Raw genomic sequence first — 21,604 nt, 5'->3', positions numbered from 1 at the left:
ACCCCTCATTATCGTGTCCGTTACGGTCATGGAACACTAGCCTGGTTCTGCGAGAGCTCTAGGATTTGCGTGCCCCAAAAATCCATTCGAAGCGACCCCACTTCTCTTTCACATAGGTGATTTTTTTCCCAAATCATTAAAAGCCTTATGCTTAACCTCCTTTGATATCACTATTCATTATCGGAATGGACTAAGAAGTATACAACTCCCTTTTATATGTTGAGGTACTCCCCCACAGTGACCTCAGTTTGTACAGTTAGGTTGTCCTATTGAACCTAGATCATGGGATCTCCAATCTTCTAGGATAGGTTTTCCTTTGTAGAAACTTACTCCATGGGCTTTAGTCCCATTCCTCTCGAAGACTTATATACGACCTCTCTGCTTAAGCCTTTTGTAAGCGGATCCGCAATTTATCCCTTGACTTCACGTAGTCAATAGTGATAACTCCCATTGAGAGAAGTTGTCGTATAGTGTTATGTCTACGACGTATGTGTCTAGATTTGCCATTATCATTGCACTTTGAGCTCTTCCAATTGCCGACTGGCAGTCACAATGTATGCAAATAGCCGCAACAAGTTTTGGCCATGTTGGAATATATTCCAAAAATTGGCGTAACCATTCTGCCTCTTCACCAGTTTTGTCTAATGCAATGAACTCATATTCCATCATAGATCTAGCTATAAGCGTTTGCTTGGAAGATTTCCAAGATATAGCAGCTCCTCCAAGGGTAAACACATAACCACTTGTGGATTTGGAATCTTTCATGTCGGATATCCAGTTAGCATCACTGTATCCTTCTACAACAGCTGGGTCTTGGCAATAATGCATTTCATAACTCCTTGTGTATCTCAAATATCTTAATAGTCTTGTCATACTCTTCCAATGTTCAGAGCTAGGATTACTAGTATATCTACTTAGCTTGCTTACAGCATATGCTAAGTCCGGTCGGGTACAAGACATAAGATACATAAGACTGCCAATTATCCTTGAATACTCCAACTGAGCAACACCCTCACCTCTATTCTTTGATAAATGTTGGCTAGTATCAATCGGAGTTTGAGCTATACTCGTGTCTCCCGCATTGAACTTTTTAAGGATTTTATCTACATAATGAGATTGACTTAACACAAGACCATTTTGGGTTCTAATGATCTTAACTCCAAGAATCACATCGGCTAAACCCATGTCTTTCATGTCAAATCTCTCCTTCAACATATATTTAGTAGATTTAATCATCTTATCATCACTCCCTATGATAAGCATATCATCCACATACAGGCATAAAATCACATAACCTCTAGTTGTGTCTTTCACATAGACACACTTGTAGCACTCATTTATTATGAAACCATTTTCCAACATGGCTTGGTCAAACTTTTGGTGCCATTGTTTTGGAGCTTGCTTCAAACCATATAGGGACTTGACGAGTTTGCAAACTTTACCCTCCTGGCTAGGAGTTGAAAAACCCTCAGGTTGTTCCATATATATTTCTTCGTCTAACTCCCCATTTAGAAATGCAGTTTTTTACATCCATTTGATGTATTTCCAAATTTCTCAAAGCAGCAATTGCAAGCACCAACCTTATAGAGGTTATTCGAGTCACTGGTGAGTACGTATCAAAATAGTATAGACCTTCCTTTTGTCTAAACCCTTTGATTACTAACCTTGCCTTGTACTTATCAATGGAACCATCCGTTTTCATCTTCTTTTTGAATATCAAACGATATCCAAGTGGTTTACAACCTGGTGGAAGATCCACTAGTTCCCAAGTATGATTCTGCAAGATAGAATAAATTTCATTTTTAATGGCTTCTTTCCATTGTGGTCCTTCTAAAGAGTTGACCGCCTCTTGATAGGTCTGGGGCTCACCCTTAACCATGTAAGTAAGAAAATCAGATCCAAAGGATTTATCAGTCCTTTGCCTTTTACTTCTTCTTGGCTTAACTTCCTCTGGCTCAGATTGCTCTTGAGTTTCATCTTGAACAATCTCATTAACAAGTGTTGATTAACTAGCACGTGTTGATGAACTAGCATGTGTAGATGAGTTAGCATGTGCGTTTTCCAAACATGGAAACACATCTTCAAAGAATGATGCATTCCCTGATTCCATTATTGTGTTTTTGTGTATATTGGGATTCTTTGACTCATGAACAAGAAACTGATATGCACTACTATGATGAGCATAGCCTATAAACACACAATCCACGGTTTTGGGTCCTATCTTTTGAGCCTTTGGTGGTGGTATAACCACTTTTGCTAGGCCCCCCCACACTTTCAAGTATTTATAAGATGGTTTTCTACCTGTCCATAATTCATAAGGTGTTACATCCTTATTCTTGAAAGGTATTTTGTTCAAAAGATAATTAGCCGTTAAAACGGCTTCCCCCCACATGTCCAGGTTTTACCCGAAACTTAGCAATAAGGCATTCATCATTTCTTTTAAGGTACGATTCTTACGTTCTGCAATGCCATTAGATTGTGGGGAGTATGGTGGGGTAAGCTCATGAACAATCCCACTTTGTACGCATAGATCTGCAAATGGTGCAACATATTCACCACCTCTATCGCTTCTTACAATTTTTATTTTTCTGTTTAGTTGGTTTTCAACTTCATTTTTATACAAGACAAACTTGTTTATGGCTTCATCTTTACTTTTAAGTAGGTATACATAATAATACCTTGTACAATCATCAATAAAAGTGATGAAATACTTATTTCCTCCTCTTGTAGGAACTGATTTTAGATCACATACATCGGTGTGTATCATGTCGAGGGGCTCGGTTATTCGTTAACCGATTTAAATGATGATCTTGTTTCTTTGGCTTCAACACATGTTTTACATTTAGTTTTTGAGTTGAAAGTAATAGAAGGTATGTAATTAAGTTTAGTCAAACGACGCATTGAATTATAGTTAACATGACCTAAACGACCATGCTACACATTAAAAGACTCAATCAAGTAAGCAGAAGTGGTAGCCTTTTCATTCATATTATTCTTGGTCACAACCATTACATTTAACTTGAACATACCATTAAGGGCATAGCCCTTTCCAACAAAAACACCATTTTTAGTTAACACAAACTTATCACTTTCAAAAACTAAACGCAAGCCAAACTTATTTAGTAACCATCCTGACACAAGACTCTTGCAGATCGGGAACATAAAGCACGTTGCTAAGAGTGAGCTCCTTCCCTGAAGTCCACTTCAAAATAACCTCACCTTCACCTTTGATATCTGCTGTAGCCAAGTTCCCCATGTAGAGTTTTTTATCTCCTACAACCTCTTTAAACTTGCTAAAGAGGTTCTTGTCTGGGCACACATGACGAGTAGCTCCGGTGCCGATCCACCATCCCTTAGGGTGGTTTGACACTAAGTTTACCTCATCCATCATAGCAGTAAGATCAGTGATCATAGCTACAAGTTTCTCATCTTCATCAACCATGTTTGCCCTCTCTTTTTTGGGTGTGTTGCATCGATCAACATGGTGACCAAATTCTCCACAATTATAACACTTTCCCTTGAAAGCCGAAAACTTTTTCTTCACACCACCCTTTCTAGGCCCAAGATCATATTTACTCTTGCCTTTGCCATACGATTTGTGGTTCTTGTTGCCTTTGTACCCCCTTGACGATTGACCATGTTCAACCATGTTTGCCTTTGCAGAAACTTCCATTTGAGTTCCCTTTAGTGCCACCCTATTGTCCTCCTCAATTCGAAGATGGACAACTAAGTCCTCAACGGTCATCTCTTTTCGCTTGTGTTTGAGATAATTTTTAAAATCTACCCAACTAGGAGGCAATTTTTCAATCATGGCAGCCACTTGAAATGTCTCACTAAAAGTCATTCCTTCAGAAATCATATCACCAATTAAGATTTTCAAGTCTTGAACTTGACTCATAAGGGTTTTAGAATCAATCATTTTAAAGTCTAAAAATCGGGCCACCGCATATTTCTTTGTACTGCATCTTCAGTTTTGTACTTACGTTCCAAAGTTTCCCTTAATTCTTTGGCGGTTGGTATTTTGCAATACACATTGTACAATTCATCAACAAGGCCATTCAACACATAGTTGTGGCAAAGATACTCGGAGTGCTTCCAAGCATCAATAGCACTCACGGCTTGAATGTCCGCACCCTCCTCTAGTTGAGGGGGGGGGGGGGGGGGCTCCGTCAAAAACCTCACAAGGTTCAAAGTGGTTAAGTAAAACATCATCTTTGGTTGCCAACTTTTGAAGTTCACACCAGAAAAATTTCCTAGTTTTTCAGCATGGTTAGCAACAGTTTGGGCTGCGTGGGTACCAACCAATGGTCCCATGGTGGAAGAAGTTGATCCAATAGTAGTGGATCCCATAGACACGGTAGTGGAGGATGCAACAGTACTCGCCATTTCTGAAACAAAAGACAAGACGGATTAGGTTTACACAAAACCTATATATATATATATATATATTATAACAGAAAGAAAAAAAATAACCTCATAAGAATAATAATAATAATAAAAAGGTTGATTGCTTACTGTTTGCCAAAAAAAAAAATAAGTGGGAATTACAAAGGTCAAACGATCATCCGAAGATTAATTAATTTTTTTTAAACAATGAACAGTTGTTTTAAAAATCTGTTTTAAGCTTGTAGGATTCCGTTCATAAAAATAAACTAAAAAGGAAAATTTTATTAACAATAATCCATATTACAATACAAGTACACGAAAGAAAAATACAATACAAAAACTAGATTACAAAAAGACTAGAAAGAAATAGCTATACAAGCAACATGGTGACTGAGGCACGTGTAAAACACGCTTCCCTTAAAACAGATTTTCGGGTCACCCAGGTGAACCCGTCTGTTTCCCAGGGTACAACAGCCTAAGCAGATTGTACTGCCGGGATTAGCCTAACACCTGAACTATACCTGAAACAAGCGCACAAGATCGAAAAGTCGGGAAATATTTTTTGTTGTGTGTGAGATTGCATGGACAATATTTCTCTCCACCAAAAAAAATGACCTAAGGCCTATGGTAGTATATATACATGATCCATGTCCCAACCAAAAGCCTTGAGTTAATACACCATTAATTTTAAATTGAATTTGAATGCAATACTTATGAGATTTTAATAATTCAATTAACTCTTGCCACCTATTGATTTCCCATTCATATAATTACATTTAATAATAATAATTATTATTACAATAATTATTATACAATAATATTAAAATAATTATAGTAATAAATTTCCAACAGATAAAACATAAGAGTTTTGCAAGATGAGAATATATTCTCCGTAAAAAACGAAGTTCTAGTTTCGTGTATTTAAACAGACTAACGATTTCCCTTTTATTGGTAAGGAACCATCACGAGATGTGGTAGAAAATCAAAACATGCAAGAGGAATAGAATGGGTTCCAAAAAAGATAAATATTTTTATTGAAAAGCCAACATGAAAGAATTGCTATTAGAATAACCCTTGTGCGAAGACACATACATTTGAGGAAGGTTTCTTGCTCGTTATGCTTGGAACACAACCACACGGGTGGTGCACTGGTTAATAACGCGTTCGTGGGCCAATATAGTTTGGCAAAGTATTTCAACGTGGTGCAAACTCCCGCCTTTTTATTTTTTTTCCCATAGCCGGCGTTATAGAACCACAATTCAATCAACGACATCCGCATATCTCGATAATTCAATTAATATTCCGGGTCACGATTTGGAGCTTATGGAACGCAATAAACAAAAAGATATTTGACAACATAAACACATGTTCGAACAGGATCGTAAAAGAAATAAAAATTCTAAGATTCTTTGGGTTGATTCACCTTTTGTTATAATATATTGCCGTTTCTAAAGAAAAAAATTAGCCAACTATATTATTGTAACTCTATCAGTAGTAACTTTATTATTTTAGCTCATAGGTGCCATAACTAAGTCTTCGCTTATCCAAGTTACTTTGGTCACTAACAATTTTCTTTTTTTATTCTAAATTGATTCTACATACGGTAACTTATTTGTTGTTAATAGTCTATAGCGGCAATTTAACTAGTTAAACCCATAACGTTTTATTTTGATTGTTAAGATAATCTCACTTGTATAATCGTTATAGATTTTCATATAATTTTACTCGATTTCGCTTACATGAATGGTTATGGATGAAGGAGAAACATATTAGAAATTGAGTGGAAATCAGATACAAACGAGAAAACCTTGATTATAAATTTATAATTAATTATGATCAAGTGAGATTTGTCTTTTGCAGCTTAACTACTTAACTCTCGAAAGCAATGTGCGGTATAAAGTCTTATGATAGATGGACCATGATTTAAATATAGGGATGGCAATGGGTCGGGTTTGGGTCGGGTTTAGCCATTCCCAAACTCATACCCGATTATGAAAGCTTGTCTCAAACCCGTCGGGTTTTAATCGGGTAATTACCCGTCAGGTTTCGGGTTTTCCATCGGATTTGGGGTTTCCAATCGGGTTTTGTCAAAATACCCATTGGTTATATCCGGCCCAAAACCTATCGGGTTTCTATCGAATTTAGACAAAATATAACTAATCGATTACAAATAATGATTACCATAAAATAAAATGTCTCAAATAATTGCTATAACAAGTTTTAACAAATAATATATTTAAAATATTTCAAGTATACCATATATAAATATAGAAAAAGTTATGTCGGGTACATCGGGTATATAATCGGGTAAATGGGTTAATGATATCGGGTAATCGGATCGGGTAATCGGGTATATTGCAAATCCCAAACCCGTCCCAAACCCACGAAAAATTTCAAAACTAATCCCAAATCCTAATGGGTCGGGTATTACCCGTCCCATTTATGTCGGGTTTCGGGTTTTCCCATCAGGTTCGGGTTTCATTGTCATCCCTATTTAAATCACATTAAAAACTAAATTGTCCAAATAAAATAGTGAAGACAATCGGACGACCGCTAAATTATTTCATCTAATTATATACACATAATTAAAAGTATAAAAGGCAGCAAGGGTATAAAAAAAATGTTAAAAGAGCCGTATAACCTGGCGGCCAACCGTGAATGCAACTAAACATTGCACGCGGACCATCAAAGCTGACCCCACTTCAACGCCGGCTCACCATGCACGAAGATGCTCGCACTTTCATTGCTTACATATTACATCATCTTTGCATGCTTTCTCTTAAATCTCAATTTAACTATTATTAATATTAAATATTGTTTTATCCAAATTCGATTTGAGTTGTTATTTATTAAGAGATATGATACCAGACTCGGTTTGTCGGGTCAAATTAGACCATAGTATCCTAATCAGATTGTGACTGGATTGTGTCAGATTTCATATGTATGCTTATGTTACTACCAAACGGATTTCAGATGTCAAACATCAATACGGTTATACCATTTATAGTGACGCACAACAATACTTGGCATAGATAAAGCGACGCTATGTAAATCAGGTTATTCTCTCTCTCTCTCTCTCACACACACACACTTATTAAAGTCATATTCCGATACTTTTCTAATAATGAAGGATAGTCGGTTAGAGAATTCATATATCATGTGACAAGGCTAATGGCGTTATGTTTTGCATATTTGATCGGCTCATTCAATCCAGCAGTGTTCACTAATTATCACTGGCGGCGCAAGTGTCCAAATCCATGTGGCATCTAGTATTTGCTTATTCATTGGCATCATTCGTGAACTAGGTCGGAGTTCAACTAACGTTTTCCATAATGCTTTGAGAATTAAAAAAAATGAATTTAACACAGCTTAATTTCCATCAACTCGGTTAAAATTATAATAAATTATAAATTTATGTTTAGCCGACCTATTTCAACAATTGGCAAATCGTTTAGATGAATGGACGAAAAAATTTGTGTTAAAGTAAATTGAGTCATATGTTTTTTAACTTTGAGTGTGTAAGACGTTGATGAACTGGATAAGGCCGTCTACAATGGACGTTAACCTCCAATATCCACATCCACAGATGTGTCTCTCACCCCCATTTATATATATTTTTGATCTCGAGTTGGTTGTGATAATCAGTAACATTGATTAATGTATGTACTTGAAGTGGAGTTTTTTAGTTTTTCTTGTATTTGATCTAGTCATCATCATATCCATCGAGGAGGTATATAACATCAGGGCACGACTACTTTTGGGACCATTGTTGTAGGTCTAGTTGATCAGAATAGAATCCTATTAGGAATTATGAACAAATTACTCTCGTTCATAGTTAATTTAAATTCAAATTCAAATATTGTTATAGTCAATGGTTGTTATAGGTTGCTATGAATACTATTTTAATTACTTCTATATCCATGTATAGCTTGGCTATTTGTTCTTAAATAATATTGAAGTAAATCATTGAAGCCAATCTCTTTATGGTATCACAGCTCCTAAACTCGAAAGAGTAAATCGATCCTTTTTCCTTTCTTTTTCCACACTCATCATTAATGGCAGCCCCACAAAACCTAATTCCCATTACTGCCGCCACCCATTTCACCACAAAACTAAACTCTAATAACTATTCCGTTTGGCGGCGTCACGTTCAGTCCACTTTGATCGGACTAGCAATGGCGGAGCCACATTCAACTCACCGGGTTCGCCCGAACCCGGTTCATTTACGGTTTTATATATAACTTATAGGTATGATTTAACGAGCGAACCCATTATATTTCAACGAGGAACCCAGTGTCACGAAATCTCCGCAAACATTTCACCATTCGTCGGTGAAAAACAAAACCTTGAATTTTACAGAGAGACAGCGATGTCGTTTTCTTTAGCTTCTTTGTCGTCGTTTTTGTGATATTTTGAGTACATGCCACTTAATTTTAGAGCACTCATGGAGAAGTAGATGGTATGATGAGTTTTGTCAATTTCTCTAATTCACAATATATATGTCTAGACAACTATTGCTTTTATTATAAAAATATTTGTAGAACCGTTTTTGTTAATGGTCATCATCATCATCCATATGTATTTTTTTTATTTTTTAAAGGCTAAAATATTATTAAAAAACTCCAATACCTAGCAAAAAGCTTGAAACAGAGGAACACACATCAAATTTCAATTTTTTTAATTGTAAAATTACACAAACTCAACCGATCAAGTTCTTCTTGTTGCCCCTACTTTTTACCCATAAGAATGTACTCATTTGAATTTCCTTTATCGTCATTTTAAAAACATATTCGAACTACTCGGATGAGTAGCAGTTATATGAATGATGCTTGCATTTGCTGTATTAAAAATGAGTTCTTTTTTATAGTCGCAATCGAAGATGTTATGATTCGTTTTCAATACATGAAAATGTGTAGTTAACAATTATAATAATGTAGACTTGTTTTATTTAATATGACGTTTGTCTTTTGTTTTAATCGTGATGATGTACTTTTGTTGTGGTAATGATCTTGCGTTTTAGTTATTTGGATGGATGACCGACCCGAACCATCCGGGCCCGAAAACTTGATGCTAGAAAAAAATCGAACACCAATAAATCCCGAACCCACAGAAAAAAATTTCTGGCTCCGCCACTGCGGACTAGGGCTGGACAACTTTATCACCGGTGATGGCGATGCACCGTCGAAAACTACTACCGAAAACAATACTATCATTCTGAACCCGGAATACACTACTTGGTATCGTCAAGATCAAATTCTGTTCGGTGCTATTCTTGGTTCATGCTTCGATGACAACCAGCCTCTTATTGCCTCCGGCTGCGACTTCCAAAGAGGCTTGGGACCGTCTCACATCTAGCTTTGCAAGCAAATCACGATCCAGGATCCTCTCTCTTAAATCCAAGCTTGCCAAAAATCCTAAAGGTACCCGACCAATTGTTGAATTCTTGAACGAAATGCACTCAATTGCGGACGAGTTGGCGCTAGTTCAGAATCCAATTGATGAAGAAGATCTTCTAGTTCACATCCTCACTCAACTCGGTGAGGAATACAACTCCGAGAACAACTGATCTCCTACCCATAATTGTTTGATAAACTTGTTGATTTCGAGCGGTCTCTCAAGGATGTTGCACCTACCACTCCTCTAATCGCTACCGCTAATGCCTTGCAAAGGCAGTCGGGTCGCTCCCAGTTCAGATCCTCATCTGATCAATCCTCTCGCACCTCCCGATCCTACTCCGGCTCCTCCCAAAGACCATATTGTCCCACCAACAATTCTCCCCACACTTCACGCAACAACAGAACCAATCTGTTTTGCAACTTTTGCAACATTCCGGGACATGAAACACGTGACTGCAGGAAGCTTGTTAAGTTTTTGAATGACAATCACATAGCATTCAACAGCAACCAGGTTGCTCCAGTCGCTAACGCTACTTCATCTGCTCCTCAATCAACTCTGGGCCCTCAACGATGGATGATGGATAGTGGTGCTTCTCATCACTTAACCTCCTGCCCATCCACTCTTAGTTCTGTCTCCGAATACGGGTGACCCGACGAAATCGTTTTAGGTGATGGTTCAAGCCTTTCTATATCTCATACCGGTTCAACTTATTTTTACACTTCATCAAAAAAATCAGCTTTGCCTAATATTCTGTGTTCCTAATTTGCGTAAAAATTTGCTTTTGGTTGCTAAACTTTGTCGGACTAACAATGTCTCTGTTGAATTTTTTCCTTTTCATTTTTTTGTAAAGGATCTCAAAACGGGGGCGCCTCTCATGCGGGGGGGGGGGGGGGCATCTAGGATGTTTACTATCTCAATCGCTCGGCTCCTCTTCCTCAAGTCAATGCTACCACATCAACTTCACCAATCCAATGGCATCATACACTTGGACTGTGACACCCGGTAAATTCCCAATCCCTTAAACCAAGTAATCAACCTAAATATTAGGTAATTATGTTATGTGCGAGCGCGCCATGTTAATCAGCGCGTGCATTTGTTATGTGCGCCCTGCGCGAGCGCGCCATGTTAATCAGCGCGTGCATTTGTTATGTGCGCCCTGCGCGAGCGCGCCATGTTAATCAGCGCGTGCATTTGTTATGTGCGCCCTGCGCGAGCGCGCCATGTTAATCAGCGCGTGCATTTGTTATGTGCGCCCTGCGCGAGCGCGCCATGTTAATCAGCGCGTGCATTTGTTATGTGCGCCCTGCGCGAGCACGCCATGTTAAGAACCAGCGTGGGCATATGTTATATGCGCCATACGCGAATGTTTTGGCTTTATGTTTTCATGTACCTTAACGTTATGTTGTCTAATGGGTTGACCATCCCGCATGATGCTAAGGCGGGTGCATCCTAAATCGTTTGTGCGCGTGCGGAAGGGAACTAACCTCCCCGCATGGCGGGAACATTGAGAGCTAGTTTGTCTGAAGCTCCAAGATGGAATTGACTTCAACATGACTGATCACTATGTTGAAATACCAAGACCACCTGGAGAATCTACAAATGAAACTTAATGTCCCTAACTGCGAGAAGGTTACGTGCCTACCCGCAGCAAAGAAATGTCCTTCACGCAGAAAGCTATGCGCACAAAGTAATACGCGCAGAACACTTAGTCTATTCTCCAGTTGTAAGGAGATTACTCCCGCCCAAAAAGAAACGGTAGCGTGTTTCAGAGATTTTCCACTTTTTACTGTACACTGACGAAGTACCTGAAAAAGCACACTGTAACATGAAAAGTCAACTGTCAGCCACCCTATTCTCACCAACCCCAGACCTGCATGTCCTGACCAAATCAAATCAAATCTTTTATCCACTACTCCACTTTTAAATAAATAATAATAATTTCCATACTTTATCATCATTACCCCTAGATATGAAAAGATTTCAATCCCCTAAAGCAAGGGATTGTGTTCCCTTGAGTTTGCCTATAAATATGTAACCTAAATTATCACCCAAAACACACTCCAAAGAACTGCAAACTTGCACTAATCCTCTCCCAAGCATCCGTTGTTTTCATTTCCGATCCTGCTACTAGGTAAGCCGAGAATATAACCTTGAGATCTACTTTCCAACCCTTATATTCTCCCATTTCTTGATCTTAATATATATACTTCTTGTTATTTAATCGTATTCTAGACCTTCGATTCCGAGGCCAACACCAAGAAAACCCGAATCTCGATTAACCCCTTAACAAGAACCACAGGTGAGTCTCACAGCCCCTATTCTCGCTGTTTTCACTGTTTTTAAACTGTTTTCGGGGCGAGGGTCACGTACTTAAATAATGTTTTATCATGGTATACTTACAAGCTATGCAAGCGATTATGTGTTTAAATTATATTTCATGATGAGCAATGCGAACGGTTATCTAAGGTTTTCGATGTATGTGCGCTAGAACTCGAGTAAGTGATCACTTTACCATTGGAACTCTAAGGGTAGGGACTGCTGGTTTGATCCACCCACTCGTAGGGGTCGCACCTCTTTGCATGGACGAGTGCCTAGTATGGTCATGGGGCAGTACTATGGGTTTGAGCCCGCTCGTAGGGGTCGCGCCTCTTTGCATGGACGAGCGCCTTGTTTTCCGGCACAACGTCCGCGCGTAACCCGCGGGACGGAATTATTGATTAGCTCGTAGTGGCAGCGCCACTTTGCATGGACGAGCACATTTTCCTGAAACGTTCGCGCGTAACCCGCGGGACGGTATTACTTATTTTAGCTCGTAGTGGCAGCGCCACTTTGCATAGACGAGCACAGTTCCCAGAAATGTTCGCGCGTAACCCGCGGAACGATTTTATCAGAATATGTTGATAGAACTATGTTTTACCGAGCATGTGTTTTAATGATGCTATCAGAATTATGTTTCAGAATGATTTGTATCAAGATTATGATGCAATACGATTTATCAAGTTACTAAAACTTGTGAACTCACTCAGTTTATACTGATTCAAATGTTTTTACGTGTCTTTCAGGAGATAACTAGGTAGCGCATGGAGTCACACTTAGAGCACCTCACGCTGAACATCTAAAACTAGCTTTTTGGAAGATTTTAGTTCTATCCCTTCGATGCGCGTGGTTGTTCCCGCCGCGCAAGGGGATATGGCATGGAAATCTTCAACAGTTTTTATACTTGGATGTTTTTATGTAATTTTTAAACAATGTAATGTGTTTGTATTAAACATTTCATGCGCAATGAAAATCTTTGAATGTTTGCAATGGCCCGTGCTTAATTATCAATCCCCACTCGCGCGCGCCCGGCTGTTTCCGCCGCTCAGGGCCGGGTGTGACAGATTGGTATCAGAGCACTGGTTATAGCGAACTAGGAAAAGAAGTTTTAACCTAGACTATAACCGTTGGGGAATCGCATGAAATATTTTTCAAAGAAAATATTTTCAAAAGAAACTATGCACACACTTAGGAACACGGGTCACACAGTGTCTAGTAAATAAAGAAAAACATTATGTGCTCAGGGTACATGCGCTAAGTTTGATATATTTTCATTCTATTTTAAAGCGAGAATGCCTCCAACTAAAGCCAAAGGAATTACCATGACACCCGAGGAACTCGCGGAAATAATCGCGCAAGCAATCGCAACACATGAGGCCAGCAAGGCCGAATCAAGTCAGGGTCGTCAGAATGAGACCCCAGAACCCGAATCAGGAGCCTTGGACAAAGGATGCTCCTACAAGACATTCATGGCCTGTAAGCCTTGGCCATTCAAGGGTATCGAAGGGGCCATTGGGCTCTACAACTGGATTGACAAGATGGAGACAGTTCTCTCCATTAGCGGATGTAGTGAGAACCAGAAGGTCCTTTACGCGACCTGCATGTTCCAAGAAGCAGCTTCGTCTTGGTGGAAGCTTCAAGTGAAAACCTTGGGGCGAGAAGTTGCTCTTCACAAGACCTGGGAGGAACTGAAGGAAATGTTGATGAGAAAGTTCTGCTCTCGCGCAGAAATTCAGAACCTACAACAGGAATTCTGGAACCACACCATGGTAGGAACGGATATCGACGCCTACAACAACCGGTTCAACGAGCTTTGCCAGTTGGTGCCAGACATGGCAAACACGGAGGAAAAGAAGATCGAGAGGTATATCTTTGGGTTACCTCCTGTTGTTAGGGTTCCGCTCAACGCCGCAGCGCCTCCAACCTTTGATGAGGCGGGTAGCGCGGGCCATCACCCTTACAAGGGATACGGTCCGTGCGGGTATGTTAACTACGCGCGGAATCGAGCAGCGAACCTCTGATCCCAAGAGGAAGTGGAACTCTCACCACCGAGGGTCCGACTCCAAGCAACCACCGTTCAAGAAGCAGGAGAGCGTAAGGGCTTACGCGATCCAAGCCGCGGAGCCATCAAGGAAAGGATACAGCGGGCCTCTCCCATGGTGCAACAAATGCAAGTATCACCACGAGGGTGAATGCGCAAGAATCGAATGTGCCAAATGTGGCAGACCAGGGCACAAGACGATGAATTGCCGTGTCAGAGAAGCTGGAGCGAGCGACAACTGCTACGCATGCGGGAAGCCAGGGCATTTTAGTCGGGATTGCCCGCAAAAGGGAAACCAAGCTCGCGGGAGAGCTTTTGTGATCGGCACAGGCGAAGCTAAAGAAGAGCCGAATGTGGTAACCGGTACGTTTTTGCTTAACGGACATTTTGCATCTGTCTTATTTGATACTGGCGCTGACCTAAGTTTTATATCCGCTGAGTTTAAAGACTCCCTAGTCTTAGCGACCAGTAGGCTAGACACACCTTATACTATAGAACTAGCCAATGGTAGGCAGTTATGCGCAAACGAAAGAACTGAACAATGTGTAATAGTCATGGGAGGTCACGGGTTCAATATTAACTTGTTGCCAATAGACTTGGGAAGTTTTGACATTGTGATAGGTATGGATTGGTTAGTCGAGAACCACGCGGAAGTTATTTGCCATGAGAAGCAGGTTCGGATCCCACTGTTGAACGGAGAAACCTTGGTAATTCAAGGGGAAAGAAGGGGAGTTGCGACGAAACTGATTTCGTGCCTAAAGGCGCGCAAGTGCCTAAGGAAAGGGTGCTACGCCTTCCTGGCGCATGTCGTAGAGAAGAAAGGAGATGAGCGAAGAATTGAAGACTTACCAGTAGTGCGCGAATTTCCAGAAGTTTTTCCTGAAGATTTGCCCGGATTACCGCCGCCGCGACAAGTCGAGTTTCGTATTGATTTGGTCCCAGGAGCTGCGCCAGTAGCTCGAGCGCCTTATCGACTAGCTCCATCTGAGATGCAAGAGCTATCCAATCAGTTACAGGAACTATTGGATAAGGGTTTCATACGCCCAAGCTTTTCACCTTGGGGAGCTCCAGTACTGTTTGTTAAGAAGAAGGATGGTTCGTTCCGGATGTGTATTGACTATAGGGAGCTGAACAAGCTGACAGTCAAGAATCGGTACCCCTTACCGAGGATTGATGACTTATTTGACCAGTTGCAAGGATCCAGTTATTATTCGAAGATAGATCTACGGTCCGGATACCACCAACTTAGGGTCCATGAGGAAGATGTGCCGAAAACAGCCTTCCGAACTAGATACGGCCATTATGAGTTCTTAGTGATGCCTTTCGGGCTAACTAATGCGCCGGCTGTATTCATGGATCTGATGAACCGCGTGTGCAAACCATACTTGGACAAGTTTGTGATTGTATTTATAGATGATATTCTGATTTATTCTCGGACCAAGGCCGAGCATGAGCAACACCTGAGATTGATTTTGGAATTGTTGAGGAAAGAAAAGTTGTATGCGAAGTTTTCCAAGTGCGAGTTTTGGCTTAGAGAAGTTCACTTTCTCGGTCACGTTGTAAACGAGAAAGGAATACACGTTGATCCTTCCAAAGTCAAGGCCATCGAAAACTGGGAAGCGCCAAAAACCCCAACTGAGGTGAGGCAATTCCTAGGACTAGCTGGCTACTATCGACGCTTCATTGAGAACTTCTCCAAGATAGCTCTACCTCTGACCGCGCTAACTCAGAAAGACAAGAAGTTTGTTTGGGGCGAAAATCAGGAAGCAGCATTTCAAATGTTAAAACAGAAGTTATGTAGTGCGCCAATTCTGTCTCTGCCCGAGGGGACGGATGACATCGTCGTTTACTGCGACGCTTCACATCAGGGACTCGGATGTGTCCTTATGCAGCGAGACAAAGTCATAGCGTATGCCTCACGCCAACTCAAGACCAATGAAAAGAACTACACAACGCATGATCTGGAACTTGGAGCGGTTGTCTTCGCGCTAAAGATTTGGCGCCATTACCTCTATGGTACAAAGTGTGTAATCTTTACGGATCACAAGAGCCTTCAACATATATTTGATCAAAAGGATTTAAACATGAGACAACGAAGATGGGTGGAGTTGTTGAATGATTATGATTGTGAAATTAAGTACCACCCTGGAAAGGCGAATGTGGTAGCAGACGCGCTAAGTAGGAAGGAGCGAATAAAAACACTACGAGTCAAGGCTCTAAGGCTGACCATTCGCGCAGATCTCTTTACCAGCATCCGAGACGCTCAGCAAGAAGCTTTGAAACCAGAGTTTGCTAAAAACGAATCCCTTGGGGGTATGATTAAGAATTTGGAACTTAAGAACGGCAATCTATATTTCGCTAACCGCATATGGGTCCCTCTCAAGGGAGGATTGCGTGAGCGAGTATTAAACGAGGCTCACAAGACGCGGTATTCCGTACATCCTGGCGCAGACAAGATGTACCAAGATGTTAAAGCGCTGTATTGGTGGCCAAATCTTAAAGGCGCCATCGCGACGTATGTCAGTAAGTGCCTGACGTGTTCAAAAGTAAAGGCTGAATATCAGAAGCCGTCGGGGTTACTTCAGCAGCCAGAAATTCCCATGTGGAAGTGGGAACAAATCTCTATGGACTTCATCACCAAACTGCCAAGGACACCTGGGGGTTATGACACGATCTGGGTTATTGTAGATCGGCTAACTAAGTCAGCGCACTTCCTGCCAATCAAGGAAACCGATAAGATGGAAAAGTTAGCCCGATTGTATATTCGAGAAGTAGTTTCAAAACATGGAGTCCCAGTGTCCATCATTTCTGATAGAGATAGTCGGTTCACCTCAAGATTTTGGAGATCGTTACAAGGGGCTTTAGGTACTCGTCTTGACATGAGTACGGCATATCATCCCCAAACAGATGGACAAAGCGAGCGAACAATCCAGACATTGGAAGATATGCTGCGCGCGTGCGCAATCGATTTCGGTGGTAGCTGGGATACTCATCTCCCATTGGTTGAATTTTCTTACAACAACAGTTATCACACAAGTATCAAGGCTGCGCCGTTCGAAGCTTTGTATGGGCGCAAGTGTAGATCCCCACTGTGCTGGGCTGAAGTGGGTGACAAGCAAATGACTGGTCCAGAACTGATCAAGGAAACAACAGACAAGATTTTTCAGATAAGGGATCGCCTTAAGACAGCGCGCGATAGACAGAAGAGCTACGCAGATGTGCGAAGGAAACCATTGGAATTTCAAGTAGGGGATAAAGTACTTTTGAAAGTCTCTCCATGGAAAGGAGTCCCCCGTTTCGGCAAGCGAGGAAAGTTGAATCCGCGCTTCATCGGACCATTTGAGATCCTGGAAAGGATCGGTCCGGTTGCTTATAAACTCCGTTTACCAGCCGAACTCAGTGGAGTTCATGATACGTTTCATGTGTCCAACCTCAAAAAGTGTTTATCTGATGAAACGTTGATTTTACCGTTGGAAGAGATTCACATCGACAAACAACAGCACTTCGTAGAAGAGCCTATAGCCGTAACCGATTGGAAAGAACAAAAGTTACGCAGAAGCAGAATCAAGTTAGTAAAGGTTCAATGGAACTCGAGGCGTGGGCCTGAATTCACTTGGGAAAGAGAAGACCAGATGCGCATTAAATACCCACACCTCTTTCAGAGCATGGCTTCTGCCAGCAATGTCTCCTAAATTTCGGGACGAAATTCGCTTAACAGGGGGAGAATGTGACACCCGGTAAATTCCCAATCCCTTAAACCAAGTAATCAACCTAAATATTAGGTAATTATGTTATGTGCGAGCGCGCCATGTTAATCAGCGCGTGCATTTGTTATGTGCGCCCTGCGCGAGCGCGCCATGTTAATCAGCGCGTGCATTTGTTATGTGCGCCCTGCGCGAGCGCGCCATGTTAATCAGCGCGTGCATTTGTTATGTGCGCCCTGCGCGAGCGCGCCATGTTAATCAGCGCGTGCATTTGTTATGTGCGCCCTGCGCGAGCGCGCCATGTTAATCAGCGCGTGCATTTGTTATGTGCGCCCTGCGCGAGCACGCCATGTTAAGAACCAGCGTGGGCATATGTTATATGCGCCATACGCGAATGTTTTGGCTTTATGTTTTCATGTACCTTAACGTTATGTTGTCTAATGGGTTGACCATCCCGCATGATGCTAAGGCGGGTGCATCCTAAATCGTTTGTGCGCGTGCGGAAGGGAACTAACCTCCCCGCATGGCGGGAACATTGAGAGCTAGTTTGTCTGAAGCTCCAAGATGGAATTGACTTCAACATGACTGATCACTATGTTGAAATACCAAGACCACCTGGAGAATCTACAAATGAAACTTAATGTCCCTAACTGCGAGAAGGTTACGTGCCTACCCGCAGCAAAGAAATGTCCTTCACGCAGAAAGCTATGCGCACAAAGTAATACGCGCAGAACACTTAGTCTATTCTCCAGTTGTAAGGAGATTACTCCCGCCCAAAAAGAAACGGTAGCGTGTTTCAGAGATTTTCCACTTTTTACTGTACACTGACGAAGTACCTGAAAAAGCACACTGTAACATGAAAAGTCAACTGTCAGCCACCCTATTCTCACCAACCCCAGACCTGCATGTCCTGACCAAATCAAATCAAATCTTTTATCCACTACTCCACTTTTAAATAAATAATAATAATTTCCATACTTTATCATCATTACCCCTAGATATGAAAAGATTTCAATCCCCTAAAGCAAGGGATTGTGTTCCCTTGAGTTTGCCTATAAATATGTAACCTAAATTATCACCCAAAACACACTCCAAAGAACTGCAAACTTGCACTAATCCTCTCCCAAGCATCCGTTGTTTTCATTTCCGATCCTGTTACTAGGTAAGCCGAGAATATAACCTTGAGATCTACTTTCCAACCCTTATATTCTCCCATTTCTTGATCTTAATATATATACTTCTTGTTATTTAATCGTATTCTAGACCTTCGATTCCGAGGCCAACACCAAGAAAACCCGAATCTCGATTAACCCCTTAACAAGAACCACAGGTGAGTCTCACAGCCCCTATTCTCGCTGTTTTCACTGTTTTTAAACTGTTTTCGGGGCGAGGGACACGTACTTAAATAATGTTTTATCATGGTATACTTACAAGCTATGCAAGCGATTATGTGTTTAAATTATATTTCATGATGAGCAATGCGAACGGTTATCTAAGGTTTTCGATGTATGTGCGCTAGAACTCGAGTAAGTGATCACTTTACCATTGGAACTCTAAGGGTAGGGACTGCTGGTTTGATCCACCCACTCGTAGGGGTCGCACCTCTTTGCATGGACGAGTGCCTAGTATGGTCATGGGGCAGTACTATGGGTTTGAGCCCGCTCGTAGGGGTCGCGCCTCTTTGCATGGACGAGCGCCTTGTTTTCCGGCACAACGTCCGCGCGTAACCCGTGGGACGGAATTATTGATTAGCTCGTAGTGGCAGCGCCACTTTGCATGGACGAGCACATTTTCCTGAAACGTTCGCGCGTAACCCGCGGGACGGTATTACTTATTTTAGCTCGTAGTGGCAGCGCCACTTTGCATAGACGAGCACAGTTCCCAGAAATGTTCGCGCGTAACCCGCGGAACGATTTTATCAGAATATGTTGATAGAACTATGTTTTACCGAGCATGTGTTTTAATGATGCTATCAGAATTATGTTTCAGAATGATTTGTATCAAGATTATGATGCAATACGATTTATCAAGTTACTAAAACTTGTGAACTCACTCAGTTTATACTGATTCAAATGTTTTTACGTGTCTTTCAGGAGATAACTAGGTAGCGCATGGAGTCACACTTAGAGCACCTCACGCTGAACATCTAAAACTAGCTTTTTGGAAGATTTTAGTTCTATCCCTTCGATGCGCGTGGTTGTTCCCGCCGCGCAAGGGGATATGGCATGGAAATCTTCAACAGTTTTTATACTTGGATGTTTTTATGTAATTTTTAAACAATGTAATGTGTTTGTATTAAACATTTCATGCGCAATGAAAATCTTTGAATGTTTGCAATGGCCCGTGCTTAATTATCAATCCCCACTCGCGCGCGCCCGGCTGTTTCCGCCGCTCAGGGCCGGGTGTGACATGGACATCCGTGTTTTCGTACTTTTAAATTTCTTTGTAAAGACTTAGGTCTTCGTTTTAAATCATTGTCAACTTCCACTTTACATTGTCAATCATTTGCTATTAATAAATGTCACAAGTTGCCATTTGGCCAAAATTCGTTTGTTATGTCCAAACCATTGCAACTTCTTTACTCGGATGTATGGGGACTAGTGCAAAAATCTATTGATGGTTTTCAGTATTATGTTGTGTTTGTTGACTATTACTCTAAATATGTTTGGCTTTATCCGATCAAATACAAGTCTGACATCTCAAAATTTTTTCCTCAATTTAAACTGCTTGTGGAAAAGTTTTTTCAAACACCCATTCTATCACTTTTCATCGACAATGGTGTAAGTATATTAGACTTGTCCCATTTCTTCAGTCTATTGAAATTTCTCATTATACGACCCCTCCCCGTACCCCTGAACAGAATGGCATCGCTGAGCGTCGTCACCGACATATTGTTGAAACCGGGCTTGCTCTTTTACATTATGTCGGCCTCCCTCTTACCTTTTGGTCACAAGCCTTTCAAACTGCCGTCTACCTTATAAACCGCCTTCCCGCTCCTATACTTAAAAACAAATCTCCATACCACTCGCTTTATGGTGCATTACCAAATTACACCAATTAAAACCATTTGGGTGCTTGTGTTATCCGTGGCTTAAACCTTATACCACCTCCAAACTCCAACCACGATCCTAACCATGCATATTTCTAGGTTACTCGTCTTCTAAATCGGCCTATAAATGCCTTGATCCTCAAACACATCGCCTCTATCATTCCATGCATGTAGTTTTTGTTGAGGATCAATTTCCTCTCAAAACCAAAGCTACCACCATATCATCTCTTCCTACAGTGGATGAATTTTTCAAATCCATAAGCACTACTGTCCAAATTCCACCACCACCTGTCACACCCCGCCTTCGGGTCTAGGCGTGTGACTCACAATTGGTACCACTTTTGTCAATTTATCAAAGTTTGCAGCGAAAAATGTTATTTTAAATATTTACTTTCATAACATAGGGAATTAAATACCCTTGTTTGTTTTACAAAATTACTTGTTTAAAAACAAGTTTAACATATATATATATGCCTCAATACAAAATTTGCTGAGCCACCAGCTGTAAACTATGCCTAGTGTTCTTCTATCTCCACTAGCATATCCATCACTATTCCTTACTCCTGGTTACCTGAAAACAGTTTCAAAATACGTCAGCTATATGCTGGTGAATACGCTGACTCAATAAAACATTTTCACAATTCGTAATGACACAACACCAATAGTGTTCAACGACTCAGTGGGTCTCAATCCCATCTCATCGGAACTAAA

At 41.0% G+C, this 21,604-nt stretch overlaps 1 pseudogene; it reads right to left on the bottom strand.

Annotated features, from left to right (window-relative positions):
- Positions 1-1,468: 1,468 nt before the first annotated feature.
- On the bottom strand, positions 1,469-1,879 carry LOC143560967 (putative mitochondrial protein AtMg00820 pseudogene; annotated as a pseudogene).
- Between the last annotated feature and the right edge of the window lie 19,725 nt (positions 1,880-21,604).

This window comes from Bidens hawaiensis, unplaced genomic scaffold (genome assembly GCF_021521415.1).
Source record: "Bidens hawaiensis isolate Kalapana, Puna unplaced genomic scaffold, B.hawaiensis_p1.1 tig00001143_1, whole genome shotgun sequence".
NCBI lineage: Eukaryota > Viridiplantae > Streptophyta > Magnoliopsida > Asterales > Asteraceae > Bidens > Bidens hawaiensis.
The sequence above is the reverse complement of the archived record's forward strand: the minus strand, read 5'-3'. Positions and strand labels throughout refer to the sequence as shown.